The following is a 10728-nucleotide window of genomic DNA, read 5'->3' on the forward strand; positions in this document are numbered from 1 at the left end:
CCGCCCGTTCGCCGAGTCTACTCGGCGTTCAGCTCTTCATGTGTCGTTTGTCGCGATTTCTTTGCGAATTATCGCTCCGGTTTCGGGTCCGTGAACCTTCGGCTCAGTTCTGGTTCTGTTATTCTCCGTGGAAGACTCTTTATAAACCACATGAACAGGAACGGAATAAAGGAATGAAGTTTTTTCCTGCACCGGGTTAAAATCCCCGTCGGAGGAGGCGCGGAGCGCCCGGCTGGACTCCGGAGCTCTGAATACGGTCTGATGTTCTGGTACTGTGGTAGACTGTGTTGGGATTCGTGAAGGGGCTCGAATTTGTGACTTGTACTTCGACCAAAGCCTCAGAGACGAAACCCTGGTGCTTTTCTGACAACCGCCGCTGCGGTAGCGCTGCCGAGATTGTGGACCGAAGCCCCCGAGCGACCAGCGCAGGCCTGCAGGTGTTCGCGGCCCAGCACACCTTCATTTCGGCGCATGAGGCGGACGGTCTGGTCCTGAACTCTGACGCTCAGTCAACTCAAATAAACAACCTAACTGGGCGGATTTTCACACACACGCCCAGAGTCCTGGCACCAGTAATTCCTAAATACAAATAAAACAACAAAAAATCTAAAGCGGCTCTTTCCTGTTCAATGAAACTCTGTCCAGAATTGATCACTAGTAACCGGAACAATTCATTCATTTTTAGATGATTGTCTTTATGTAAATTTAGAAATTCTGTTACTTATGTATGAATTGTCTTTATTTAAACAGTTTTGAATAATTTTATGAGTTTAAATCTTAAACATAACTATAATAATAAAACAGAACTGGAATCAGAGAAAGCCGTATTTAATGAAAACCCGTCAGATTTACAAGAGTAACAGTAAAAAGCCTTTCACCGTTTCCTCAAACACCAGGGAGCTCGCAGACGGGAGAATTCCCAATCTGAGCTCCTGAATGCGTCCAGAATGAAGGGGTAGATATGAAGCGTTTCAGCGAATCACAGTTTATAAACGATTAAACATTTTTTCATATAAAAGAATTCATTCATTTCCTAAAAAGCAAAAAACATTTTGACAACGCTTTTAAATTTAAAGAGCTTTTAAACTCAGTAGCAGTAACGCCAACCAATCAGCTCTCAGCAGCAGTAACGCCAACCAATCAGCTCTCAGCAGCAGTAACGCCAACCAATCAGCTCTCAGCAGCAGTAACGCCAACCAATCAGCTCTCAGCAGCAGTAACGCCAACCAATCAGCTCTCAGCAGCAGTAACGCCAACCAATCGGCTCTCAGCAGCAGTAACGCCAACCAATCGGCTCTCAGCAGCAGTAACGCCAACCAATCGGCTCTCAGTAGCAGTAACGCTAACCAATCAGCTCTCAGTAGCAGTAACGCTAACCAATCAGCTCTCAGCAGCAGTAACGCCAACCAATCGGCTCTCAGTAGCAGTAACGCTAACCAATCAGCTCTCAGTAGCAGTAACGCTAACCAATCGGCTCTCAGTAGCAGTAACGCTAACCAATCAGCTCTCAGTAGCAGTAACGCTAACCAAACGGCTCTCAGTAGCAGTAACGCTAACCAATCGGCTCTCAGTAGCAGTAACGCTAACCAATCGGCTCTCAGTAGCAGTAACGCTAACCAATCAGCTCTCAGTAGCAGTAACGCTAACCAATCAGCTGTCAGTATCAGTAATGTTAGCCTTAGAGGAAAGTTCTGGGTGAGTGATTAGAAACTATTGTAACTTTTGGTTTTTAGCCATTTAGCTCAGTTCAAGTCAGGAGAGGCCAGACTCCTCAGAAAGTAGCTCTGCCAAGACCCCGATGAGTCTAATTATTCACAACAGTGTATAAATGAATTAGGTCTTTTCCTGTGGGAGCTTTAAGCCATCGGTAAATTGTATAAGAAACAGTCTTATTCCTATTAAAGTCCATTTTTGTAAGACTTTCAGGATCTTTCATGTATGGGGTGGAAAACTCTTTAATGGAGTACTTACAGTTCCACAGGATTTCTGAAGTGGAAGCAACATCATTTGAAAACTGAACAGAATTTTCATTCAGACAAATCGTTCATACATGGTGTAGAAAACCATGGAGCACTTACAGTTCCACAGGATTTTATCGGGGAGACAGAACTTGGAAACAACGTTGTCTGAAAGCTGAACAGAGAGAGAAAACTATGATTCACAATGGATGAATTACAACACCACAGGAGACTTCAGCATCACATACAGCACTGAAAAACAAAGCTGGGTTTTAATTTTTCATTTAATTTTATTCCTTCAAACATGGCATGAAGCAAATATGCAAAATTAATACTTACAGTTCCACAAGACTTTGTGGCAGAAGCAGAACCTGGAAGCAACACAGGATGAAACCTGAACAGAGAGAGAAAACTATGATTCACACTGAATGCATTTCAACATTGCAGGAGACTTTGCCACCATATACTGCACTCATAAACAAAGCTGGGCTCCAATTTCATCTCTTCATACAGAGCATGGGCCTTTTTTAAAGTAATACTTCAGGTTCCACATGATTTTTGGGTGGAGGCAGAACTCGAGAGCAAGTTCAAGGGTTATCAAATACAGCACTCAAACAAAGCTGACATCTGATTTCATTTGGGACGTCCAAATTCTCCTCACCGGTTATTCACAGGGTCACTCTTTAAAAGGGAACACTTGCAGTGCAATGAGGTTTTGTGGTTAAAGCAGAAGTTGGAAGCAGCATGTGGTGAAAACTGAACAGAGAGAAAGACACGACTGACAGTGAACACACCTGAACACCATAAGAGACTTTATGATTATGTAATGCATTCGGAAACAAAGCCAAGCTGTAGTTTAAGTTAGCGATGTGCAAATTATTCACACAAGTCCTTCACATCTGCTACAGATTCATCATGAACACATTTTAACACCAGAAAAACTACAGTAACGTAAAGAAGTCGTGAACACAGCCGGAGCTCTAACTTCATTTAATTTTATTCCACCACGGTGTAGAAAAGTCTTTGGAGACTTCCAGTTCCACAATACTTATTTTAAAAGCAGAAACCAGAAACCACATGGGGTGAAATATGAGCAGAGAGAAACTCGTGATACACAGGAGACTGTACTGTTACATAAGGTACTCAAAACTGGGCTCTAACTCTAATTTCAGTTTATTGATCCAAATTATTCACATTTCCATGAAACTTTCTACTGGAAGCAGAACTTGAAAGCAATGTGGGATGAAAACTGAATAAAGAGAAAAGACGTTCTCAATAAGTATGATTTCACACTTCATCATATCGGTTAATAAACACTGCTAATCATCATCATCACTATTATATCATGTGGCCACATAAAACCCCTAGCTAACGTTAGATAACCTGAACGTACTGTACATTACTGAGCTAAACCGTCACCTAGATCAAGGTTTAATGCAGTTTATAAGCTCAGATAAAACTGAGCCTTACAGATAGGGAACACTGGGCTTACACTGGATTTACACTGGACTTACACCGAGCTTACAGTGGACGTACACTGGGCTTACACTAGGCTTACACTGGACTTACACCGTACATTCAATCTTAAATACTAACGAACGCAGTTAGCTAATCTACCTCGCTAGCGTTAGCCGACTTAGCTTACCGTGCTGCGGCTAGCGTTAGCTAGGTTAGCTAGCTGCGTCGTTTACACGATAACCTGAGGTTAAGAGAGAAAAAGCTCCAGTTCCGGTGCTTGGCCCTGTTTAGTGCGGTTACAGGGGTTTTCTTATCCCGCTAAAATGATCGAGGTTAATCTCAGTAAAGCCTGAATTCAAATTGAGATCGGTTAGCTAACAGCTAGCTAGCGTTAGCGAACTAGCTAAGAGTTTGCAGGTTTAGCCAAACAGTTTAGCGATTTCGATTGAATTACAGCGAACAAACGAATCAACATGCGGGTTAGTAGTTTCACAGAGACCACTCTTACCACAAAAAGACAATTTCTGCTCTTCCTCGGCGTCTCTCTCTGAAGAGATGATGAGGGTCTTTTTACCTCAGCTTTATAAAGTGACGGTTGGGGAGAACGGCTGTCAGGCCTGGCGCGAGCGCGCTTCAAACAGTCCATAATAAGCAAGTTCATCAAATGCTTGATGTGTTATTCCTGATTTCATTACATGACAAATAATTACAATTACGTTAGTTTTACTCCCCCCTTGAGCTTTGATGATAAACTGAATTTCAAATTAACACAGTTTCATTTCAAAGTGCTGTCATTGATAATAGGCCTCCTTATTCAGTCCATCTACCTTGTACCAGCACTGGCTACATTATTTGGTAAATCTGCTATATGAGTATATTTATATTTTTGAGGCTAATGCATGGCAGAGTTTTAACTTGCACTTGTATATGGAGCGACGAACTGTGTTCACTGACAGTGGTTTCCTGAAGTGTTCCTGAGCCCATGTGGGAATATCCGCTACAGAATGATGTTGGTTTTTAATGCAGTGCCGCCTGAGGGATCGAAGGTCACGGGCATTCAGTGTTGGTTTTCTGCCTTGCTGCTTACTTGCAGAGATTTCTCCAGATTCTCTGAATCTTTTGATGATATTATTAGATGATGAAATCCCTAAATTCCTTGCAATTGCACATTGAGAAACATTTTTCTTAAACTATTGGACTATTTGCACACGCAGTTGTTCACAAAGTGGTGAACCTCACCCCGTCCTTGCTTGTAAATGACTGAGCCTTTCAGTGATGCTCCCTTTATACCCAATCATGACATTCACCTGTTTCCAATTAACCTGTTCACCTGTGGAATGTTCCAAACAGATGTTTTTTTGAGCATTCCTCAACCTTCCCAGTCTTTTGTTGCCCCTGTCCCAACTTCTTTGGAATGTGTTGCAGGCATCAAATTCAAAATGAGTGAATATTTGCAAACAACAATAAAGTTTATCCGTTTTATCATTAAATGTCTTGTCTTTGTAGTGTATTCAATTGAATATAGGTTGAAAAAAAGGATTTGCAAATCATTGAATTCTGTTTTTATTTATATTTTACACAACGTCCCAACTTCATTGGAATTGGGGTTGTACTATAGATCATCTTTCCAGTACAGTTTCTGTTAGTCATCCTCATCAGTGGTCCATTTTTCCCCAGTAACGCTGCTGTGCTACTACCACGTCAGCGTCATCACCGGCCTTGTGGTCAGAAACTAATCAGTGATAAACTGTGCAGAAAGAGATGACCCAGGCAGTAGTGATACACCTGTCTAATGAGACCATTGTACACAATTGTTTTAAATGGCCAGAGACAGTTTTGAACTAAAGTAAATCATAAAGTGTATAAGAGTCAAAAGACCAAAGGCTCTTAAACAAAAAAGTAAAACATTAAGAAAGGTCCAAAAAACAATCAATTTGATTTTCTTGCAGGCCATCAACACTGAAACCGTATGGAATAATCTTATATGATCAACAGTCATGTAAAAATACTTTTAAGTCTCTATAGAATTTAATTAATTAAATTGGCAAAAAATAGCTACAATAGCTATGTGGAATATGTTAATATTGTATGTCCAAAGTGGCTTCATGTAAAACTTCAGTCAGAACTGTTCACAGTTGTGGTGATAAGAACCAGATGTCCACCTAAAAGCTCCTCACAGAAAGTTCTAAATTTATAAATACACTGATTGAAAGTTATAAATACACTGATTGATGTCCGAGATATTGTTTTATGACAGTTTTGAGAAGATCTTAGTCTCAAATGTATTTTTCTAAGTGCTGAGGTCCACTATTTTACAACTCCAATTCCAATGAAGTTGGGACGTTGTGTAAAACATAAATAAAAACAGAAAACGATGATTTGCAAATCCTTTTCAACCTATATTCAACTGAATACACTACAAAGACAAGATATTTAATGTTCAAATGGATAAACTTTATTGTTTTAGCAAATATTCACTCATTTTGAATTTGATGCCTGCAACCCGTTCCAAAGAAGTTGGGACAGGGGCGTGTTTACCACTGTGTTACATCACCTTTCCTTTTAACACTCAATAAGCGTTTGGGAACTGAGGACACTGATTGTTGTAGCTTTGTAGGTGGAATTCTTTCCCATTCTTGCTTGATGTACAGCTTCAGTTGCTCAGCAGTCCGGGGTCTCCGCTGTCGTATTTTGCACTTCATAATGCTCCACACATTTTCAATGGGAGACAGGTCTGGACTGCAGGCAGGTCAGTCTAGTACCCGCACTCTTTTACTACGAAGCCACGCTGTTGTAACACGTGCAGAATGTGGCTTGGCGTCGTCTTGCTGAAATATGCAGGACGTCCCTGAAAAAGACGCTGCTTGGATGGCAGCAGATGTTGCTCCAAAACCTGTATGTACCTTTCAGCATTAATGGTGCCTTCACAGATGTGCAGGTTACCCCTGCCATGGGCACTAACACACCCCCACACCATCAGAGATGCTGGCTTTTGAACTTTGCGCTGATAACAATCCGTACAGTACTTTTCTTCTTTGACTCGAATATCTTGTCTTTGTAGTGTATTCAATTGAATATAGGTTGAAAATTATTTGCAAATCATCATATTCAGTTTTTATTTGTTTTACACAATGTCCCAACTTCATTGGAATTGGGGTTGTAACATCATCCACGTTCCATATAAACTCAGAAGACACGAACCATCTCATGTAGAACCAACCTGATACAGTGTGATAGTTTGATACAAACAAATTAACAACCACCTGAATCTACAGGACAGTGTGGAAGAGACCTGAGAGAAATAAACAGCATGGCAGGTTAGTTTTTAATATGATGGTGGAATTGAGTAAGAATCCAGGGCAAAAATGCAGATGTATCTTCATTTTTGTTGTTATTGCATAATTTGTAAACACCAGTAGAGAAACATATGTTCCCTTATGACTTAAGATCTGATAGGTCGAGATAAGATTTTTCACAAATTCATATTACAAAACAAATCTTACCTTAATTTAGTCATGTCTGTTACCTAGCAACCAACCATATGTGCATAGCTAAAATGTAAATCAAAATAATCAAGCTAGTTAGACAGACAGCTAACGTCACTGATGCTGTTTATTAGAGCATATTAACACCTCCTACTGTTTATCAGAACGTCACCACTCCCCAGTTTCAGTCTCCATTTCCCAAACACTTTAGCCGAGCACGCTGATGTTATTTCTCCTAATAAACAGATACACATTCAGCTTCGCCTCCTCATTATTCACCACCATCACTGTAATATTTAATCATCAACATTAACACAAGAAGGTAATCACAGGGGCGGTGGAGTTCGAGTCGGCAGTGTCTGAGATTTTTAAAATGCAGAATTAGAAAAGAAAAACACCTCCCAGTGAAAGCCGCGTTTTACAGTAGAAATAAATGGAGCTCATTATGCTGGTAGTGAACTACGCTGCCTGACTCAGCCGCCTAAAAAACAGAGAAACGGACCTTAAACAGAAGTTAGGACCCTATTGACAAAATTATGCTGCATATCAGTAAGAAGATGTAAAAAGTAGTAAAAGTAGTAAAAAGTTATCATTTATTTGAGTACAAGTAAAATAAGAATAAAGAGAATTATTCAAGTGAGAGTAAATAAGTGGTTTATTGGTAAACTACTCGAGTAATTGATATTATATTTCATGAGAAAAACCCACTGAGCATGGTACAGTAATGAGAGTAATGAGAATTAATGCATTTGGTTGAACCAACAGAATATTTTTAATGAGGCAATTAAACCTCATTTGCTGATAGATAACTAAAGATAACAGGCAGTGAATATATGCAATAACAGGGATAAATATGACTGTATAAATATGACAACATATACAAGAAATATAAATATACATAATAATATACAGTTACAATTTTATCTATGTATGATTGATGTATTTATTTAAGCAATAAAAGATGAGAGGGAGTTTGTTATCATAAAATACCATCACGGCTCATGGCCGTAGATCATCACAGCCGTGATGTTATTGGTGATAACTCACTCCTTGAGTGTTCTACTGCTTTAATACAGCAGTTAAATAAATACAGTAAGAAATGAATAAACTGGCCGTGAACGCGGCGTTTAATATGTTTTAATGTTCAGTTCCTTCCTCCTAATTATAGCTCCTTAACGAGCAGCTTGTTGCTACGTCAGAGTAACAAGCTCCACCCACTCGCTGCTTAGTCTGCTGTAAGCCCTGCCTTCTGAAGTACAGACTGAGCCATAAAACAGCTGCAATATCAGGTTCAGCTCAGTTTGGTCAGATTTTCCAGATCAGTATTAATGCTGTTTTGTTCCAGCCTGTCTGTAAAGCTTCTTACAGCCTGTTTAGTTTGGCAAATGGTGTTGGGTTCATTTCTGGCTGATTCCAGGTTGTTCAGCTGTTCTTCTGTCACAGCTGCTGACTGAAAAGCTGCTCAGTGGTGACGACAGTTTGGGAATTTAGTGTCGTCTCATCTTCAGAGTCGGACCAAATCGGCTGTCGGTCAAATGTGATCTTAACAGTGTCCATTTTCTGTTTGTGGCAAAGTAAGAAGTAAAAACATTTAAATGGCTTGAGCGTCTCCTACAGCTGTCAAAGTCGTGGCTTAGCAGCGGTGTCTCAGTGGAGTGATACAGTGTTCGTGAATAAACCTGTGATGTTATGGTGAAATAACAGCAGTTAGAGCTTCTCAACCAATCAGCTCGCATGGCCAGAACTATTGTATAAATCTGTATATATACACAACTATGTATATACATAATACTATGTTAAGTCCTGTTAGAGTAAGCAGTTATATGTTATATTATATATACAGCAACTGCAAGGGACAATTGTGTGCAACATACAGGTACAAGTATTAGTGGAGTGTGGAGTTAGAGTTAGGTCAGCAGGGTGATAGTGGAGGGAAAGAAGCTGGCTCTGAGTCCAAATGCTTCTGTATCTCCTCCCGGGGACCACACTGTCACACAGTTGGCCAGGTCTGTTGTTATAAGGTCAGTGCATAGATGAACACAGCTTTATGTCCTAAGTAAAAGTAAAAAATAATTTATTATTTTATACTAGATTTTGTGCCCTGCGATGGACTGGCGACCTTTCCAGGGTGTATCCTGCCTTCCGCCCGATGACTGGTGGGATAGACTCCAGCACCCCCATACCCTCATTTTCAATGTAGCCGAGCATTTACAAAAACAGAGATTGACATGACAAAGAAAATAATAACTACATTTGATCATTTTAAATTAAAAGAAAATTTAAAATAAAAATAAGACTTGAGGTTTAAATGATAAGAGATTAAGATCAAAAGAAGATTAATAGAGATTAATAAAGTAATAATACAATAATACAAATTAAAAAGTAATGCAAATGTAATACAAAACTATTAAAAATAAAATGAGAGAACATAAACAAATAAAGAAATAAATAAAAAAGAAATAAAACTCTTGGTACCTGGCAGCTGATCCAGTTACTAGAGCGAGTCTGATCATTACTGTTATTTGTATTCATCAGTGAAGTGATGTATTCTGGCGAATGCCCGGAGAGTGTCTTATAAATAAAAATCAACCAGTGTGTTTCCCTTCGTCCCGTTAAAGAGGGCCACCCAACTTTCGCATACAGCTCACAGTGGTGAGTTCTGTATGGATCTCCAGTGATGAACCTCAGGGCAGAGCGATACACTGGGTCCAGTAATTTGAGAGAGCTGGAGGGAGCATATTTATAGATGACGTCACCATAGTCCAGCAGTGATAGTAAAGTTGCTTCAACTAGTCTTTTTCTGGCGTGCGTGGGGAAACACGACTGTCTATATAAATAACCCAGCTTCTGTCTGCATTTACTGACTGGTTTATTTATGTGTGGTTTAAAACTGAGTTTATCATTCAGCCATATGCCAAGGTATTTATATTCAGTGACTCTCTCAATAGTGGATACTGCCACTAAAATCAGTATTAAGAGATCTGGAAAACAGCATGAACTTAGTTTTCATGGCATTTAAAACTAGTTTGTGCTTATATAACGCCACCTGCAGAGCATTAAAAGAGCTCTGAAATTTTCTGGTTGCAGCATGAATAGAGTCAGCTCAGCAATAAAAAATCGTGTCATCTGCATAAAGGTGAACATTGCAGTCTGAGGTCGAAGCAGAGGCAGCAATATCATTTATGTAGATATTAAATAAAACTGGACCCAAAACTGAACCTTGTGGTATGACTTTAGATACAGATACCAACTCTGATTTATAATTATTCAATGCCATGCATTGATTTTTGTCAGTGAGGTAGTTTTGGGTCCATTCCAGAGCAGTTGCATCAAAGCCAATCTTTTCTAAATTCTGTAAAAGAAGAGTGTGATCAACTGTGTCGAATGCTTTTGTTAAGTCAATAAAAACAGCTGCACAATGTTTCTTCTTGTCAATGTCCGAATAAAGATTGTTTAAAACCAGTGTCGTAGCAGAGATAGTGCTGTGACCTTCTCTGAAACCAGACTGATATTTAGATAAAACAGAATTTTTGTGAAGAAGTTATTTCAGTTGCTGGTTTACTAGAGATTCTAACATTTTTGCTAAACAACAGAGGAATTACATGAGCTGTTTTCCAGACCCTGGGAATTCTGCAAGATAAAATTGAAAGATTAAAAATGTATAAAATGTATTCTAAAATAATCGGGGCTGCGAGACGCAATAAAAAGGGGTCCAGTGGCTTTTCGTGGATTAATTTTATCCAGGGTTTTAGCAACTAAGTATGGAGAAAATGGCTGGCGTGAGAAGAGACCATGCATATTAGAAACAGTAGAGCTGAGATCAGTTT

This window comes from Pygocentrus nattereri, chromosome 11, assembly GCF_015220715.1.
Source record: "Pygocentrus nattereri isolate fPygNat1 chromosome 11, fPygNat1.pri, whole genome shotgun sequence".
Classification (NCBI taxonomy): Eukaryota; Metazoa; Chordata; class Actinopteri; order Characiformes; family Serrasalmidae; genus Pygocentrus; species Pygocentrus nattereri.